General features: G+C 41.0%; 1 protein-coding gene across 4 annotated transcripts in view; it reads left to right on the forward strand.

Moving 5' to 3' along the window:
• zbtb20 (zinc finger and BTB domain containing 20) overlaps positions 1 to 18,574 on the forward strand; it is a 374,550-nt gene that overhangs the window by 924 nt on the left and 355,052 nt on the right. The window lies entirely within an intron of this gene.

The following is an 18,574-nucleotide window of genomic DNA, read 5'->3' on the forward strand; positions in this document are numbered from 1 at the left end:
CTTTGGTCAGCTGGAGAATCTTTGAGAGTAAAAAATGTTAACAGTTTGGTAAAAGTCTGGAAGTGCATTACCAGGCCCCAGCTGTAGAAGATGCAAGTAGTTTTTATCTGGCGACTGTTAGGTTGACGATTCTGTATAATATAATTAATTTCATGGGTGGGGGGAGGTTTTGTTTTTAAGCGTTATTTACTTCGGGTATATCCTGGGAAATTCGAACTTTTTTATCAGCTTTGTTTTTGTTTGTACTAAATTGAGCCAGCTATCCAATTTTACTAAGTTGTATTATTTGTAATTTCACATGCATCAAATAGTCTTGCTAATATTTCCGACTTGCCACCCCTCTCTTTTTTTATATTTTATTTGAAAGATATTGTTGTCCTAGCCGATAACATTCCAAAAATTACTTGATCTAAACCATATTGTAGTTTAATGTTGGCCATTTTTTTTTGTAAATTGCTCATAATTTGAGATCTTAATGTAAAACCGAAAATAATAAAACATTTTAACTATCTCCAAATGGAAAAACTTGTAAATTATTTGCTTGATTTAGTTAAAGAAGGACAAATTATTTCAAGTATTGAAATATTTTTGTCTACATTTTTTAAAGAAAATAATTAAAATAACACCATATTTCATTACATCTGCTTTTTACAAATTTTGATCGGTATTTAATGTATCAACATTTATATGAAAAGTACACTTCTGACTTTCTGGAATAATTCTAGGTATCTCATTATTTTGGTGTCTAGCTACAGTATATATATTAATATAAGCCAATGCAGTAATTAATTACAAACTTCTAGATGTTGTCTAACTATTTTGTATTCTTTGTCAGTTTATAAGTTGTTTGAGACATTGCTACTGTTATAGGCAGTGCATAGTTTGGCCAAAGGAATAGAACAAATTCTAGGGAATAAGTGGCTTTACTTCTCTATTGATCCTAGGATTATAAATAAAACTCTATAGTGAGGAAAAGCACAACATGTTATGGCAGTATGGTATCTTTGCTACAAAAAATATGAATATTCTCAATTTTTTAAGTAACAATCCTTTTTAAATAAGCTGCTTATATAAAATTAAGTCATTAAAAAATGTCAACATTGCGATGTAGAGTTTTGTTTCTTGACTGGAGGTCTGTTACAATTTAAAAAAAAATTAGCTTCAGGAAATCAGTAACCTTATGGATTGCAGAAAAAAGTTTATAATCACGATCTGTTGCCATAAAGTATCAAATATATGAACAAGTTGAATATTACTTCACCCTATGGTTTTGCACCCCCTTCCCAACTAAGTTTTGGACATGTAAGTAATTTTTGTACTATGAAAGATGTTTAAGGGCCTTGCAACAATATTCTGCATCTTCAAAAAGCAAGTCATCTAATCATTCTTTAAAAGTTCATAGATTCTAATTTCTTCTCTTTCCCCCACCCCGCCCCTTTCCTCTTCCTCTGCTTGCAAACATTTGTTTCCAGGTTAGAATGTACTTTCTGTCCTACATCACACAAGACCTACCTAAGAAAAGCCAAATACAAGAACTGGGATTTTTTTTTAAATTTAGGAACATGCATCCATTTACTTGCACATGTTCAGCTGAAAATAGCTGCTCAGCTTAATCTACATTTTAATTAATATAATTGCTGATTTGACAATTTGAAAACTTCTTAAAAGTTTAAAAACTAGTGACATAACACTCCTGCTACTCCACCAGAATCACCATTTTAAAGGTAGGAGGGTTGAACAGACTTCAGTTGCATGATGCTGTCCGCCTGCAGCTTGACTTCCTTTCTGAGTGGTGGTAGATGTCTTGTCTCACTGCAGCAGATCTTTAGGCTAGTCGGACATTCTTGGTCCAATTTTTAAATAAAATAAAAGCAATTTAGATGGACAAGGGTACATGTATAATAAAAATAAAACCCCTTAATTAACAGTTTTGGCAAAGGAACACGTTTTCCCAAAGTTAGGAGTTTTGGGTGCAAAATTTAAACTTCAAATTCCTATCTATTAGTTGTTCCCCATTATTTTATTTAACAATTACAAAGCTCTTAAGTTGACCTAAAATTTGACTTCCACCTTGCAGAAATTGTTTCCCCTTCATAGCTTTACTTGTAAAAGTAGTTATTTGCAGGTTAAATCTACATTGTCACAGTATGAGAACTTCTAGGTTTGACACTAATTTGTTCCTCCATGTTTTAATCTACAAATGCTGATCTTCCAGACAATACAGTATATGGGCAGAGTTATTTGAACTGAAGTAATTTTGACATGCCCTGTGACCTGTGTTTCCTGTGCTTAAGATTAAGGCACAAAAAGAGAAAAATAATTGACACATTGTCTAATCAAATAGGCTCAGATTTATGTTTTGCTATTAGGGGTCTGTATTAAATCATTTGCATCTCATAACATTTACTAATGGTTGACCTATGCTTGAATGGAAAATACCATGTTTGTGGACAGGTGGTATTTACCATTGTTTGGCACCTTTTTTTGTAGTTTGACAAGAGTTGGAAAATTAGCCTATATACTATGTTTCTGCTGAAGTTTATCTTCATCTAGATACTTTTACAAAGTGGTGATGTTGTGAACATTGCTGTAGATTTATTTGTAGAGCCTTCTGCAAAAACTTGCCACCAACTTCTGGGTGTTTATTGGCACATAATGCGAGCCAAATACCTCTTGTTTTGGAAACATTTCACATCTTTAACTGTTTATTTCCTAGCACATGTGGATAAAAAAGGTTGAAGCGGAAGGGAAAGCTATATAATATATTTTATTTCAGAGAATCGCTCTCTTAAGGAGTACCAAAGAACAACAAATGCACCACTGAAAGCTGCAAAGCAAACTTGATGTACTCTATCATAATTTGCAGTTGCATAGACTGTAGCAACAAAGATGACACCCTTACTCATGGGTTGTCCAGGCAATGATGTATGTGGCTGGAATAGTCTGTACTCTAACCAACCTTTTGCATATTGTTACTGCAAAAATAAAATGTTTATGAAGGCGATTGCACGCATCCTTGTTGGTTTCTTTTATAAACCTATCTTTGCCACATGTTTACCAGATTGTGGCTCCTTCCTCTTTTTCATGGTATGTTTTATAATGGAGGATAGTCCTTACAGTACACACCTTGTTGTTAGTACACTCCAAATACTTGGCTCCAAAGGACTGTGTTGTAATGAGGGCGTAGTGTACTTTACAGAATGTTTGATAACTGGTTTGTATGTACAAAGGCAGCAGTACAGATTTTAGCCTTCTACTTTTCCAGATTTTTAACTTGTCTTTCAAGGTTAGCTTTTTAACTAGCTGATACAAAATGTATTACTTTAACCACAGTCTGCTAGTCATCATATAACTGAAAGCTGAGTTGTTAAGAGTATTGTTTGTTTCTCTGATAAACGTATTTTAAAAGCATTTTATTAACACTTCAGTCAAAGGACATTTTTATAGAATTACAGAAGTACAGTTTAGTAATTTCTTCTCTTTTTTCAGCCAAACTGCCTTTCACTGGAGGGTGAGCTGATGTCTATGTTAAATCTAAGTAAAAAAGACAGAAAGAAAATAATGTGTTTATATGGCGACTTTCAAACCTCAGGATGTCCCAAAGCATTTCACAGACAATGAAGTACTTTTGAAGTGTAGGGAAACACGACAGCCAATTTCCACACAGGAAGGTCCTATAAACAGCAATGAAATAAATGACCAATTAAACTTTTTTAATGATAGTTGTGGGTTAAATATGTTTGACAGGACACAGAACTCCTTTGCTCTTCAAATAATGGCATGGAATTTTTTATGTCCACCTTAGCGTGCGGATGAGCCCTCTGTTTAACATCTAATCAGAAAGCTAGCATTTCCAACAGTGCAGTACTGACTGTGTTCAAGACTCTGGAGTAGGGCTTGAACTCGCAACCTTCTGACTCCGCAGTGAGTGCTGCTACAGAGCCAAAGCTGATATCTTGGGTTGCCCGTTGAGTTTTGTGCTTGAGATGAATGATGTATGGTTTCGTTACGTTAACCTGTTATTGTTGATTAACGCTTGTCTTTTTATTATTTCATTGTTTTTCATAACCTAGAATAGATATGTTTCAATATAATATTGTCTGTATAGGAGTATTTTATAATTCTGTGAATACAAGCTAGGTATGTATGATAATTCCAGATCTAGAACATTACTTCACTAAAAGTTCTCCATGGATGACATAATTATAATAATTCAGCAACAATCAAAAAGGCACACCATCTTTACCAGTATTGTAAGCTTAGGAGGAAAAGAGTATTTTGAATCTGTCTGTCAGTGTTTGATCTATTACTGGCTGGAATGTGACGATTGGTGGGGGGGGGGGAAGCTTCCAATGAATGGAGAATGCAACCGCAGAATGACCCAATACTCTCTTTTTTCTCTCTTCCGAGTGGTATACAGTCTTTTAAACTGGGTATCTTTGGAATCCAAAATGATATCTTCAGAGCTATTCTTGTTTCTAGTTTTGATTGTATTAATAAGGTACAGTTCTTCCAATTGCATATGATTTTCCTAACCATGAGTAGCCCAGTCTTGTACAGTAATCTGAGAATTAATCATTTACTGCAGTTCTCAGCTTTATCAGCGATTGTGTGTACAATTCCAAACTTAGTCCTTTTTTCTCTCCTCTGATTTCCAGAGGTCTTCTGGTGCATGGAAACAATCTAAAAAATGAAGTGTGAAAAATTAAATTCACTTTTCACAGTCTGATCTGGGAGGAAACGTGAATTGTATGTAAAAATGTCTTCTATCATGCATTACATTTAAGAAACTGCTTTAGTAGACTCCATTAGGATTTAATTATAGTTGCTATGCAATCTGTTTTTGACTTGCCCAGAAGAACAATCTTTCTTCGTTCAGCATTTTCACACATTATTGAAGTTGAACAGGCTGATTGACTGACTGCTTTAGAGAAAGCATATGGTTGTCAATAGCTTCTAATAGCTCAGGTGTACCTCCAAATTGAATTTTTTCCTAAAAAGTTTTGGAAACTAAACTAAGAAAAATACAAAATATGTTTGGTAACTGCTAACTAAAAATAATTGGAATGATTAAAAAAAACCCTGAACTTGAGATATGTGGTAGGGAATAGAGAGCATAGTTCCAGCATCGAGAACAAATGTTTTGTCACAAACTGGGGACATTTATAAGGTGGGGATACCATGTGGGCCAGCACTGCCCAATATTGAAGACACAGCAAAACATCACTAGGCTGTAAACCGTCAATTTGGTTTCACAAACAGTTGATTAGCCTCCTTGAGTTCAGCAGTGTGAGGATAATTCATATTTGAATAATGAAAACCCTACAAAATGTGGTCTTATTTTCCAGGTGATCATGAATATTGTGCTAGTATTTAAACATAGAAGAGTACATTCTTCTGAGTGAATAAAGGTGATGTGCCAACTAGAATCATAGAATGGGTACAGCATGGAAGAAGGCCATTCGGCCTGTTGAGCCCGTGCCAGCTCTCTGCAAGAGCACTTCAGCTAGTCCCATTCCCAGGACTAACAAAAGTTTCCTTAACAGCTGGAACAGGGGAATTTCTTCCTGTTTAATTCTAGGAAAATTTGCTTTTTGGGGGGGGGGGGGGGGAGAGAGAGAGGAATTCTACTGTAACAAATTTCTGTAGCCATAATGTGGAGATGCCGGTGTTGGACTGGGGTGGACAAATGTGAGAAGCCACACAACACCAGGTTATAGTCCAACAGCTTTATTTGAAATCACAAGCTTTCGGAGCGCTGCTCCTTCGTCAGGTGAATTGAAGAGATGCATATAGGCACAGCATATATAGCCAGAGAACACTGCCAGATGATTACAGGTAATCTTTCTAACTGCCCTTTATCCCAACTCAGCAGAGAGATAATCACAGCAATCAAAGGTGTGGATGGTGTCCAAACAGGTCAGTCAGGAAAACATTACATGAAAGAACAATGAGGTGGGGTCACCAGGTGTCAAATGTTGCAGATGCTGGGGTCTGTATGAAAAACAAAAAACAAACAATAAAAAAAAAGATTTGTTTTGCTGGAAATCACAGCAGGTCCGGCTGGAATCTTCGGGTAAGCATTCTCCAAGGCGGCCTTCGAGACACACGACAACGCAAAATCGTCGAGCAGAAACTGATAGCCAAGTTCCGCACTAATGAGGACGGCCTCAACTAGGATCTTGGGTTCATGTCACGCTACATGTAACCCCACCTGACGTAGAGTCATCCAGACTCGAGTCGTCGTTGGCTTGTTCTCTCTACACAGCTGTAATTTCCAGCAAAAAAAATCTTTTTTTTTTCATACAGACCCCAGCATCTGCAAAATTTGACCCCTGGTGACCCCACCTCATTGTTCTTTGATGTAATGTTTTCCTGACTGACCTGTTTGGACACCATCCACACCTTTGATTGCTGTGATTATCTCTCTGCCGAGGTGGGATAAAGGGCAGTTAGAAAGATTACCTGTAATCATCTGGCAGTGTTCTTTGACTATATATGCTGTGCCTATATGCATCTCTTCACTTCACCTGACGAAGGAGCAGCGCTCTGAAAGCTTGTGATTTCAAATAAAGCTGTTGGACTATAACCTGGTGTGTGACTTCTCAAATTTCTGTAGCCACTAGTTATATGAAATTCTGGTCCTAGTTCCACAATTGTACTACCTTCTCTTGTGGATTATTTGCTGCATTTTTACCTTCAATCTACACTCTAGCTTCCTAGAATCTTTTATCCTTTTGCCACGATGACAGGACAGTCGAAATAATGATTTTCTCCATGACTGCTTTCAGTGCTGCTACATAAACAGTCTTCAAGTGTGCTTTTGTGCCATCTGATTAGACCCTTGCTACTGCAGGGGAGGAGCATTATGTTGAGTGTATTGGTCCATGATCTGACAGTATAAAAATATTGAACTTTTGACATTTTTTCAAAAATTCATTGTTGTTTTAATGATTTTAGTACCAAGTTTTACCACTGGAGGCCCTCGGTCTCCTATGTAAAAGTTGGCACTTCCTATAATTTACCATAAGTTTACAGGTCCCATGGAATACAATAATATTTTGTGCAACTCAGAGCCAAAGAACTGGACCTCATACCTGTGGAATTTTAAATCCCTTTTTGTCTTGCATCCTGTCTGAGAGAGTGCACTCTGCTACCAGTAACACAGTAGAGAACAGGCGATACTTTACCACAGAAAATATCTTGGCTCAGATGTTGATGCAAACAGAATGGAGTGTGAAATCCAATATTGTATTACAAGGCTCACTGGACCATCATGTACTGTCTCAGAATTGTATTTAAAGTAAGATTGTATATTTAGAACAAAATTGTAGAGTTTCAGTAGTGAAGCATTTTATATTGCATTTTAATTTTGTATGTTTGTGTGTGCAATAGATAATATGCAATATAGTTCCCCCAAAAAGCTGCTGAAAACAAATTCAGCAGCATCCTGACTGTTCTCATGGCATCTGAAGATTCAGAATTTTGGTTTATAAATACAGTATTAATTTTCAGTATTGAACATGAAGAATTATTGCAATTCAGTTAAAGAAGAGGCCTTTAATCCCCATCACTAGATACAAGTTTGGAGAGGGGAGAATAGAATCATAGAATAGAAGAATTGTTACAGCGCAGTAGGAGGCCATTCGGCCCGTCGAGCCCGTGCTGGCTCGCTGCAAGAGCACTTCAGCTAGTCCCACACTCCCAGCCTTTCCCCGTAGCTCTGCAATTTTTTTCCTTTAGGTAGTTATCCAGTTCCCTTTTGAAAGCCACTATTGAATCTCCCTCCACCACCCTTTCAGGCAGTGTATTCCAGATCGTAACCACTCTGCGTAAAAAAAGTTTTTCCCCATGTCGCCTTTGGATCTTTCTGCCAATCACCTTAAATCTGTGTCCTCTGGTTCTCGACCCTTGTGCTAATGGGAACAGTTTATCTCTGTTCTGTTTAGACCCCTCATGATTTTGAACACCTCTATCAAATCTCTTCTGCTCTAAGGAGAACAATCCCAGCTTCTCCAGTCTATTCACGTAACTGTAATTTCTCCTCCCTGGAACCATTCTTGTGAATCCTTTCTGCACTCTCTCTAAAGCCTTCACATTCTTCCTAAAGTGTGGTGCCCAGAATTGGACACAATACTCCAGTTGTGGCCGAACCAGTGGTTTATAAAGATTCATCATAACTTCCTTGCTTTTGTACTGTGTGCCTCTGTTTATAAAGCCCAGGATCCCGTATGCTTTTTTAACCGCTTTCTCAACCTGCCCTGCCGCCTTCAATGAATTGTGCACATATACCCCCAGGTCTCTCTCTTCCTGCATCCCCTTTAGAATTGTACTCTTTTTAGTTTATATCGGTTCTCGTTCTTCCTACATTTATCACTGCTCTTTTCTGCGTTAAATTTCATCTGCCATGTGTCCACCCATTCCACCAGCCTGTTATGTCCTCTTGAAGTCTATCCCTATCCTCCTCACTGTTCACTATACGTCCAAGTTTTGTATCATCTGCACATTTTGAAATAGTGCCCTGTACACCAAGTCCAAGTCATCAATATATATCAAGAAAAGCAGTGGTCTGAGTACTGACCCCTGGGGAACACCACTGTATAAACAATTTTGCTCAGCCTGTGTTTCCTTTCCCCGTTGTTTTCTCTTCCCCTTTTTCTTAGATTTTTAAAACATTTAGCTTTATAGCTATCTAATGTACTGTATTTTGTACTTTTTTTTTTCTCCCTTAAGTTTAAACAGTTTTTATTACTTAGCTATTTCCTATGCCTGGAGCCAGATATTGGAAGAAAGGTCTTTTTCGGACAGTTTAAATCTCAGTAGTCTAAAGATTAATGCCATGCGTTGGACATTGTCAAGTCAACTTTTGAGTAATTGCAAAGCAACTAGAAGTGGCACTGTAGGACAAGTTAACTTATCATTGGTGCTGGCAGTCTGAGCTGGATGAACTCATTTGTTTGTGCACTCTGACGGTTAGAACACCTCATTCAAATTAGCAATCATGTGTCTGTCCAAGTAAAATAATATAAAATATATGCCATCACATCTCCTGTGGCATTGATCATGGGTGAGTCAGAGATGAGCCGTGTTATCAACAAAGCATTACAATGAAAAGTAGGAAGTAAGTGTGTCAGTTGCAAGAAGTGCATGCTATTCACAAGACATTGAATATATCAGATCTCCCAGGGCATTCCTGATGGTGGGTTGGAGTTTTTAATAAGAACAGGGGTGTTAGGTCAAAGAAACTGGAAGCATTGGGAGGGAGTTCCCAGTGTCTGAAGCATTATGGGTGGTACTGAGATGGGAAACTCTGGGAGGAGGGTCTAGGGTGGTACAGGGGTCGAGGAGTTTGAGAGGAGGGTGCTTGGAAGTGGAGGGGGGAGCGGAGACCTGGGGTCCATGGTGACTGGGGTGGGGAATTGGGAGCCTGGTGGGGCAGAGTCTTGTATGGGGGCACGGGGTTGCTTGGAGATGGAAATTTTGGGACAGGGTTGAAAGGCCTTTGTTGGGGAGTGGGGCGCAGGTGAATGGGACTCAAACTGCCCTGTGTCCTTTTTGGACTATCTGGTCACCACCCGTGCTGCATTCCCACCTATTTGTCTTCTCCCCTGACCTGTCTGTGGCCCTATTTGCTCTGTCAGGCCTTCCCCCCACTTCTTTTCCCATTATCAGTTGGTTAGGCGTCAGACTTGGCTCAGTGATAGAACTCTCGTCTGAGTCAGAAGGTTGTGGATTTAAGTCCCACTCCAGTTGGTAACTCTCCAGCTGTTCTGTGGAAAAATATCCAGTTAATGTCCAGGCTTTTAAGCTGGACTGAGGCCTTGAAATAAAAAACTTTAAGGAAGGCATTAAATGATACAAAATACTATTAATACATATATTTAATCCAAAAGCAAAATACTGCAGCTGCTGGAAATCTGAAATAAAAACAGAAAACGCTGGAAATACTCAGCAGGTCAGGCAGCATCTGTGGAGAGAGAAACCGAGTTAATGTTTCAGTTCGATGAGCTTTTGTCATAACTGGAAAAAGTTAGAGATGTAACAAGCTTTAAGCAATTACAGAGGCAGGGAAAGGTGGGGTGGGTGGTGAAGGAAAGAACAACAGGGAAGGACTGTGATGGGGTGGAAGGCAGGAGAGATTAACTGAGAAAAGGGATGATGGTGCAAGGCAAAAGGATGGCCAAGTAAAGAAACAAAAGATGGGTTTCGGAAGTGTAAATGGGAATATCAGAATCATCAGCAACAGCTGCCGTATGGGGAAAAAATGGGGTCAGAGGTTATCATCTGAAATTTTTGAGCTCAATGGTGTAATAGAAAGATGAAGTGCTGTTCTTTGAGCTTACATTGAGCTTCATTAGAACAATGTAGGAGGCTGAGGATAGAGAGGTCAGAGTGGGGGTGAGATGGCAAATTAAAATGACAGGCAGGGTCACGCTTGCGGACTGAATGGAGGTGTTCCGCAAAGCGGTTATCCAATCTGAATTTGGTCTCCCCACTGTAGAGGAGACCGCACCGTGAGCAGCGAATACAGTATACTAAATTGAAAGAAGTACAAGTAAATTGCTGTTTCACCTGGAAGGAGTGTTTGGGGCCCTGGATGGTGGGAAGGGAGGTGGTAAAAGGGCAGGTGTTGCATCTCCTGCACTTGCACGGGAAGGGGAGTGGGTGTTGGAGGTGATGGAGGAGTGGACCAGGGTGTCGTGGAAGGAGCAGTCCCTTCGGAATGCTGAAAGGGGAGGGGAAGATGTGTTTGGTGGTGTGATCACGCTGGAGATGACGAAATGGCAGAGAATGATCTGTTGAATGTGGGTGCTGATGGAGTGGACGGTGACCAACCCTACCGTGGTTCTGGGAGGGAGGAGAAGAGGTGAGAACCGAAGTATGGGAAATGGAACAGACACGGTCGAGGGCCCTTTCAACCATGGTGGAAGGGAATCCTCGGTTGAGGAAAAAGGAAGACATATCGAAAGTACTAGTATGGAAGATGGCATCATTGGAACAGATGCGGTGGAGATGGAGAAACTGGGAGAATAAAATAGAGTCCTTGCATGAAGCAGGGTGGGAAGAAGGTAGCTGTGGGAGTCAGTGAGCTTTTAGTGGAAATTGGTCGATAGCCTATCCCCATAAATATTTAATCGTTATTGTGAAACATGTAATTTTTTAGAGTTTGTTTAAAATCTTATTTTGGACTTTGGAAATTTTAATTCTTGAGGAAAGAAAATGGTTGTTGAAATGTTTTTCAAAAAGTGTTTTGAATAATTTGATTTAATCTTTTTTATAAGTAGGTTCTCTTAATTGATCATTCACGATTGGTTTCAGAAGTCATGAGCAGTTTTTCAATGGCAGTTTTCTAGCAGCTCACTTGGCTTTTGATTTTGTACACTTCCTACCTTTTCAGTTCTGATTGGCTCAAAGTAAAACAACAACATCAAATCAACAAGTGTGATGGTGAAATGTTGAATGCCTGAAAAATTGACAATGCAGAGATTAAGGTTAATGTGTCGAGAGAATACACACTTTACCTTTAATTATTAATAGTGGAACTCCTTTAATTTTTTTAATTTGTTCTGAGTATGAGTGACGCTGGCAAGGCCACATTTATTGCCCATCCCTAACTGCCCGTAGAAGGTGAGGGTGTGCTGCCTTGAGCTGCTGCAGTTATTATGCTGGTGGTATTCCCACAATGGTGTAAAATAACTGACCCAACAACAATAAAAGTGCGGTGATATATGTCCCAAGACAGGATAGTGTGCGATGTTCTCACAACTTTGCTGCTCTTGTCTTTCTTGGTGGTAGAAGTTAGGGGGAGGGATTTTCTGTTAAGACAGGCTTGGTGAGTTGCTACAGTACATACTGCAGCCACAGTGTTCTGGTGGTGGAGGGGCAGATGTTGGGCTGGATTTTGCTGGCGCCCAGAGGGTGGGTTTGGAGGCGGGTCAAAGATTAAAATCGTTTTGATTGACGGCGGGTTGCGATCCCGCCGTCAACCCGCCTCCAAATAATTTTCCCAAGTGTCGGGTCCCCGATTTGTGCATGGGCCCGACACCTAGTGGCGGGAAGAGGATTAAAGGCAATTACCTGCCTATTACAGGTACAGGAAACTCTGGTATCCGGCACCGACGGGACCGGCGTGTTGCCGGTTGATCAAAAATTCCAGATGACGGAGAGGGTTATCTACCGAGGCTATTTTTAACAAAGAAAAATAAAAAAATCAAGAAATGTGCAGTATACAGTAATTGGGTACTCACCTACAGAATGTTGTGTTAAATGGATGGTGGAAGATGCTTGATTAAGTACAGTACTGCCAGTTGAGGGCAATGCAATGACTACCAGCAGCGTGGGAGATGCACAGTACCCCTGTAAAATGGCGGCTCAGAAGAGACTACCGGCAGCGCGGGAGAGTCAGACTCCTGTTATTGAGTTGTTCCGACTTCCGACAACGCCAAGAAGCCGAGTAGTGGCAGTTTGGAGAACTACCCCCACTGACTAACTCGGCCACCGCAGGAGACTCGGACTCAGCAACATTGCCGGTTATTGAGGTGTTGTTTTCGGGGTGAGAATTTTGCAGGTTAATAGAGAATTCCGGATATTTAGATGCTGTTTAAACGAGAGTTCCCTGTAGTTGCTAGTAGTTGACAGACTCTTTGAATTTTGCCGCTTCTGGCTTGGGTTTCCCAACGTCCGGACGCCAGGCAAGTGTGGCGTGCTGTGAGTCTGCTGTAATGTTTCTGGATTGATGATGGTTGCAGAAGTGGTGTGAAGGATCCAATGGTGTACTGGTGAGTCCGAGGTAAAAAAATGTTGGGAAATGCATTTTTAATACATTTACACATTTCTTTAGGGTACAAGTTTTGAAATCCATGTCCAGTGCCACCTCATTGCGTGAGCCTCTCTCTCCAGTGACAGATCGCTTCTGTCACCGCAGCTGCCATCTATTCCAGCCTATGGAGGGAGTCATTGGAGAGCCTGAGTGCAAGAGGTCACCTTTGTGCAGTGGTTGTCAGTGTTTGCAGCACCTCAATGCTGTTGAACACTGAGAAATCAACTGTCAAAAAAAAAAAATTGTGCATGGTACCTTTAAGAAAATCGGTGTCATCAAATGGCTGCATCTGACCGGCTTACTCTTAATTGGCTGGCAAGCCTAGAGGGCGGGCTTAACTAGGTCAGTCAACGTAAATCACGTCTGTGGGCCGGATGCAGTTAGGGGCGGGACTGGAGCCCAGAAACCACCTGACCCACACCCAACCCGCCTCCATTGAAAAAATTGTGGCCGTTGAGTCCAATGGCAGGGTTTCCAATTGAGCAGGCTGCTTTGTCTTGTATGGTGTTGAGCTTTGTGTGTGTTGCCGCTGTGCCCATCTAGGCTAGTGGGAAGTATCCCATTGCATTTCTGACTTGAGCTTTGTAGATAATGGAGCGGTTTTGAGCGGTCAGGAGGTAGGCCACTCATTAGAGTATCCAGCTTCTGCCCTGCTGTTGTAGCTATGTTGTTGATATGGTTGATCCAATTAAGCTTCACGTCAGCAAAATAATGATGCAAGGAGACTTAACGATGGTGGTGCCAATTAAAGATCGTGGGGAGGTGGGTGCATCTTTTCTTGGACTGTCTTTAGTGGCACTTACATAGTACAAATGTTACCTGTCTTTTGGCAGCTTTTTATCTCTCTGTGCTCTTCTAATTTTCCTTCACTCTTGTGGCTTTCTCTCACTCCCTACACTCTTGCTCTCTGCATTCTCTTTGTGCTAGTGTTCACACTCTTTGCAGCTGCGCTCGCCTTCTTGTATTCTCTCTCTCTCTCCGCATGCTTTTTCTGTTTGTCGGTTATCTCTCTTTGCTCTGGCTAGTTCTCCACTTGCGTGCACTATGCTGCTCCCTCGAGCATGCTCTCTGCTGCTGTGTCTCTGCGCTTGTGCACTCTCTCTCTCTCTCTCTCTCTCTCTCTCTCTCTCTGACCTAAATTTCACTCCTGCATGCACTCCTTACTCACTCGTGCTTTCTCTGCATGTGCTCCTGTGCCCTTACACGCTCTTTTTTTTCTCCTTTCACTCTCTCATGCTCTGTCATCTATGCGGCTCAAGCCAGGATTGCAATGGAATACTTTCCACTAGCCTGGACAACTGCAGCAACACTCGAGATACTCGCCACCATCTGGTTTGCGGTATAGTTCACAAGTGTCATTCAAGAAAATTCTTGCACATTTTGCATACATGCTGCAGCTGAAATTCACATATTCATTGTGAGTATATTTGTGCAAACACATGATGCAGCGCAGCATTGTAAATTGAGCAAGTCTATTGTCTGCTGATGCAGATTAATTTACTGAACTCAAATTATGCCCACTGGATTTCTATGTAAACCAGGTACTGAACAAGAGGGACAAGCTGTACGATATCAGAGGAATGAGTCTGTGAAGCAATTAAACCATATCTGAAAAGTTTTCGCTTGTACAGCTGGATAATCTGCAATGTAAAGTAAACCACTGCTTTGGTATAAAAACCAGAAAAATAACACAAATATGATGTGCATGTGAATATTTAATTATGTACTGTTTATATAGTCCTATATCAGTTAGAATTTCTAGCCTGATTTCACATAATTGGAATTTAAAGAATTTGTCTGTGAGGAATACAATGGGTATTTAATGCCTATGATTTAACTTTTTAACATTTGTGTTTCTACAATCACAATTGGATATAGACAATCGACATTTTTTGGACATAACTGTGGGTAATATACCATTTTCTGTACAATAATGCCTCACATTGGACACTTTTGCACTTGAGCTGGGATCATGTTTCAGGAGAATGACATCTGTCGGCAGCTCTTTTAGGCTGAGTCTGGAGCTGCTTTCTCCAGTGCTGCTGGAATTCCTATACACTATAATGCACAGATTTTGAGTGCAATTGTGGGGACTGGTTCTCCCCTGCGCTCCTCTGCGCCCCCCCCCCCCCCCCCCCCCAAACCTTACTTTATTACACTGGCTCCCTTAATCTGATGGAACATTTGTAAATTCACAATTTTTGGATTTACAATCCGGTCAGCTTCCAGAACCACCGCTCCTTTACAATCTGGAGTGCAGTGTACAGAGGAATAACCAGTATTTGCCTCCAGCTGACAGAAAGAACTGGTGTCTGCTTCCAGCTGTGCTTCTCATTACCTCATTACTTGTTTATCAGCAGCTGTATTAAAAGCTGTCATTACCTGCATTCCAGTTATCATTCAAAAAGCTATTGGGCCAGAATGTGCTGGCAAAATAACAGCGAGTTTAATGTGTACGCCAGTATTCATATTTAAATAATCCAGCTATTTGTGGCAAGGAAGATATACCCAGTGAGTTGTGAATCGGCACAAATTGCTGGACGATTTGTGCCACTCCGCTGTTCACCTCGTGAAAACGGGAGCTTGCTGTTAATGTCCTTGCTACTGTGCTGTTAAGATATTTTCAATTATGGGGTGGACTTTGTACATTTCAAAAAATTTCTGTCGTACCAAGAAAGCAAAATGAAACCATGTGACGGTTAAAATGTGATGAACGGGTTTTAATATATACTAGCTGATCGGTCAACCCTGATTTACATAGGATATACGGTACAGAAACAGGCCATTTGGCCCAACCAGTCCATGCCGGCGTTTATGCTCCACATGGGCCTCCTTCCACCTTTCCTCATCTAATTCTATCAGCATAACCCTCTATTCTCTTTCCCTCATTTGCTTGTCTAGCCTCCCCTTAAATGCATCTACACTATTCGCTTCAATCACTCCCGTGGTAGCGAGTTCCACATTCTCACTACTCTTTGGGTAAAGAAGTTTTTTCTGAATTCCCTATTAGATTTCTTGGTGACTATCTTATATTGATGGCTGCTAGTTATGCTCTTCCCCACAAGTGGAAACATTCTCTCTGTATCCACTCTATCAAAATTTTTCAGAATTTTAAAGACCTCTATAGGTCACCCCTCAGCCTTTTCTCAAGAGAAAAGAGACCCAGCCTGTTCATCCTTTCCTGATATGTATACCCTCGCATTTCTGGTATCATCCTTGTAAATCTTCTCTGCACCCTCTCCAGTGCTGCTATATCCTTTTTATAATATGGCTAGCAGAACTGTACACAGTACAGTGTGGTCTAACCAAGGTTCGATACAGGTTTATCATAACTTCCCTACTTTTCAATTCTATACCTCTAGAAATAAACCCTAGTGCTTGGTTTGCTTTGTTATGGTCTTGCTAACCTGTGTCACAACTTTGTGATTTGTGTGTTTGTACTCTGAGTCGGAGCGATCATAATATGATAGAATTCTTCATTAAGATGGAGAGTGAAGTAGTTGACTCAGAGACTAGGGTCCTGAATTTAAATAAAGGGAACTATGATGGTATGAGACGTGAGTTGGGTAGGATTGATTGGCGAATGTCACTCAAAGGGTTGACGGTGGATAGGCAATGGCAAACATTCAAAGATCGCATGGATGAACTACAGAATTTGTTTATCCCAGTTTAGCATAAAAATAAATCAAAAAAGGTGACTCAACCGTGGTTAACAAGGGAAATTAGGGATAACATAAGATCAAAAGAGAGGACATATAAATTGGCCAAAAAAAGCAGCAAACCTGAGGATTGGGAGCAGTTTAGGATTCAACAAAGGAGGACAAAGGGATTAATTAAGAGGGGGAAAATAGTTTGTGAAAATAAGCTTGCAGGGAACATAAAAACTGACTGTAAAAGCTTTTATAGATATGTGAAGAGAAAAAGATTGGTGAAGTCGAGCGTAGGTCCCTTGCAGTCAGAATCAGGGGAATTTATAATGGGGAACAAAGAAATGGCAGACCAATTAAATACATATTTTGGTTCTGTCTTCACAAAGGAAGACACAAGTAACCTCCCAGAGATGTCGGGGAACATAGGGACTAATGAGAGGGAGGAACTGAAAGAAATCAGTATTTGTAGGGAAATGGTGTTGGGGAAGTTGACGGGACTGAAAGCCGATAAATCCCCAGGGCCTGATAATCTACATCCTAGGGTACTTAAGGAAGTGGCCCTGGAGATAGTAGATGCATTGCTGGTCATCTTCCAGAACTCGATAGACTCTGGAACAGTACCCATGGATTGGAGGGTAGCTAATGTTACCCCACTATTCAAAAAAAGGTGGTAGAGAAAAAGCGGGGAATGAAAGACCGGTAAGCCTGACATCGGTAGTGGGGAAAATGCTAGAGTCCATTATAAAAGATGTAATAGCAGAGCACTTGGAGAGCAGTGATGGGATCGGACAAAGTCAACATGGATTTACAAAGGATAAATCGTGCTTGACTAATCTGGAATTTTTTGAGGATGTAACTGGTGAAATAGATAAGGGAGAACCAGTGGATGTGGTGTATTTGGACTTTCAGAAGGCTTTCGATAAGGTCCCGCATAAGAGATTAGCTTGCAATGTTAAGGCACATGGGATTGGGGGCAAGGTATTGACTTGGATAGAGAACTGGTTGGCAGACAGAAAGCAGAGTTGGAATGAACGGGTTGTTTTCCGAGTGGCAGGCAGTGACTAGTGGGGTACCGCAAGGATCGGTCCTAGGACCCCAGCTGTTCACAATATATATTAATGATCTGGACGAGGGAATTGGATGTAGTATCTCCAAATTTGCAGACACAAAGCTGGGTGGGAGGGTATGCTGTGAGGAGGATGTCGTGAAACTCCAGTACGATTTGGACAGGTTGGGTGATTGGGCAGAAACATGGCAAATGCACTATAATGTGGATAAATGTGAGGTTATCCACTTTGGTGGCAAAAACAGGAAGGCAGATTATTATTTGAATGGCAATAGATTGGGAGAAGGGGAAGTGCAAAGAGACCTGGGTGTTCTTGTGCACCAGTCGCTGAAGGTAAGCATGCAGGTGCAGCAGGCGGTTAAGAAGGCAAATGGTATGTTGGCCTTCGTAGCAAGGGTTCGAGTACAGGAACAAGAATGTCTTGCTGCAGTTGTACAGGGCCTTGGTGAGACCGCACCTTGAGTATTGTGTGCAGTTTTGGTCGCCTTATCTGAGGAAGGACGTTCTTGCCATGGAAGGAGTGCAGCGAAGATTTACCAGGCTGATACCTGGGATGGCAGGAATGACGTATGAGGAGAGATTGTGTCGATTGGGCTTGTACTCACTGGAGTTTAGAAGATTGAGAGGGGATCTCATCGAAACCTATAAAATTCTGTCAGGCCTGGACAGACTAGATGCCGGAAGGATGTTCCCGATGGCCGGTGAGTCCAGAACTGGTGGTCATAGTCTAAGGATAAGGGGTAAGCCATTTAGGACTGAAATGAGGAGGAATTTCTTCACCCAGAGAGTGGTGAACCTGTGGAATTCTCTGCCACAGAAGGCGGTGGAGGCCAGTTCGTTAAATATATTCAAGAAGGAGTTGGATATATTTCTTGAGGCTAAAGGGATCAAGGGATATGGGGAGAAGGCAGGGACAGGGTACTGAATTTGGATGATCAGCCATGATCTCATTGAATGGCGGGGCAGGCTCGAGGGGCTGAATGGCCTACTCCTGCTCCTATCTTCTATGTTTTTATGAGATCCCGTTCCTCTACCCCA

The sequence above is a fragment of the Somniosus microcephalus genome, chromosome 14 (genome assembly GCF_052327205.1).
Source record: "Somniosus microcephalus isolate GS21.2 chromosome 14, FLI_Smic_1.0, whole genome shotgun sequence".
NCBI lineage: Eukaryota > Metazoa > Chordata > Chondrichthyes > Squaliformes > Somniosidae > Somniosus > Somniosus microcephalus.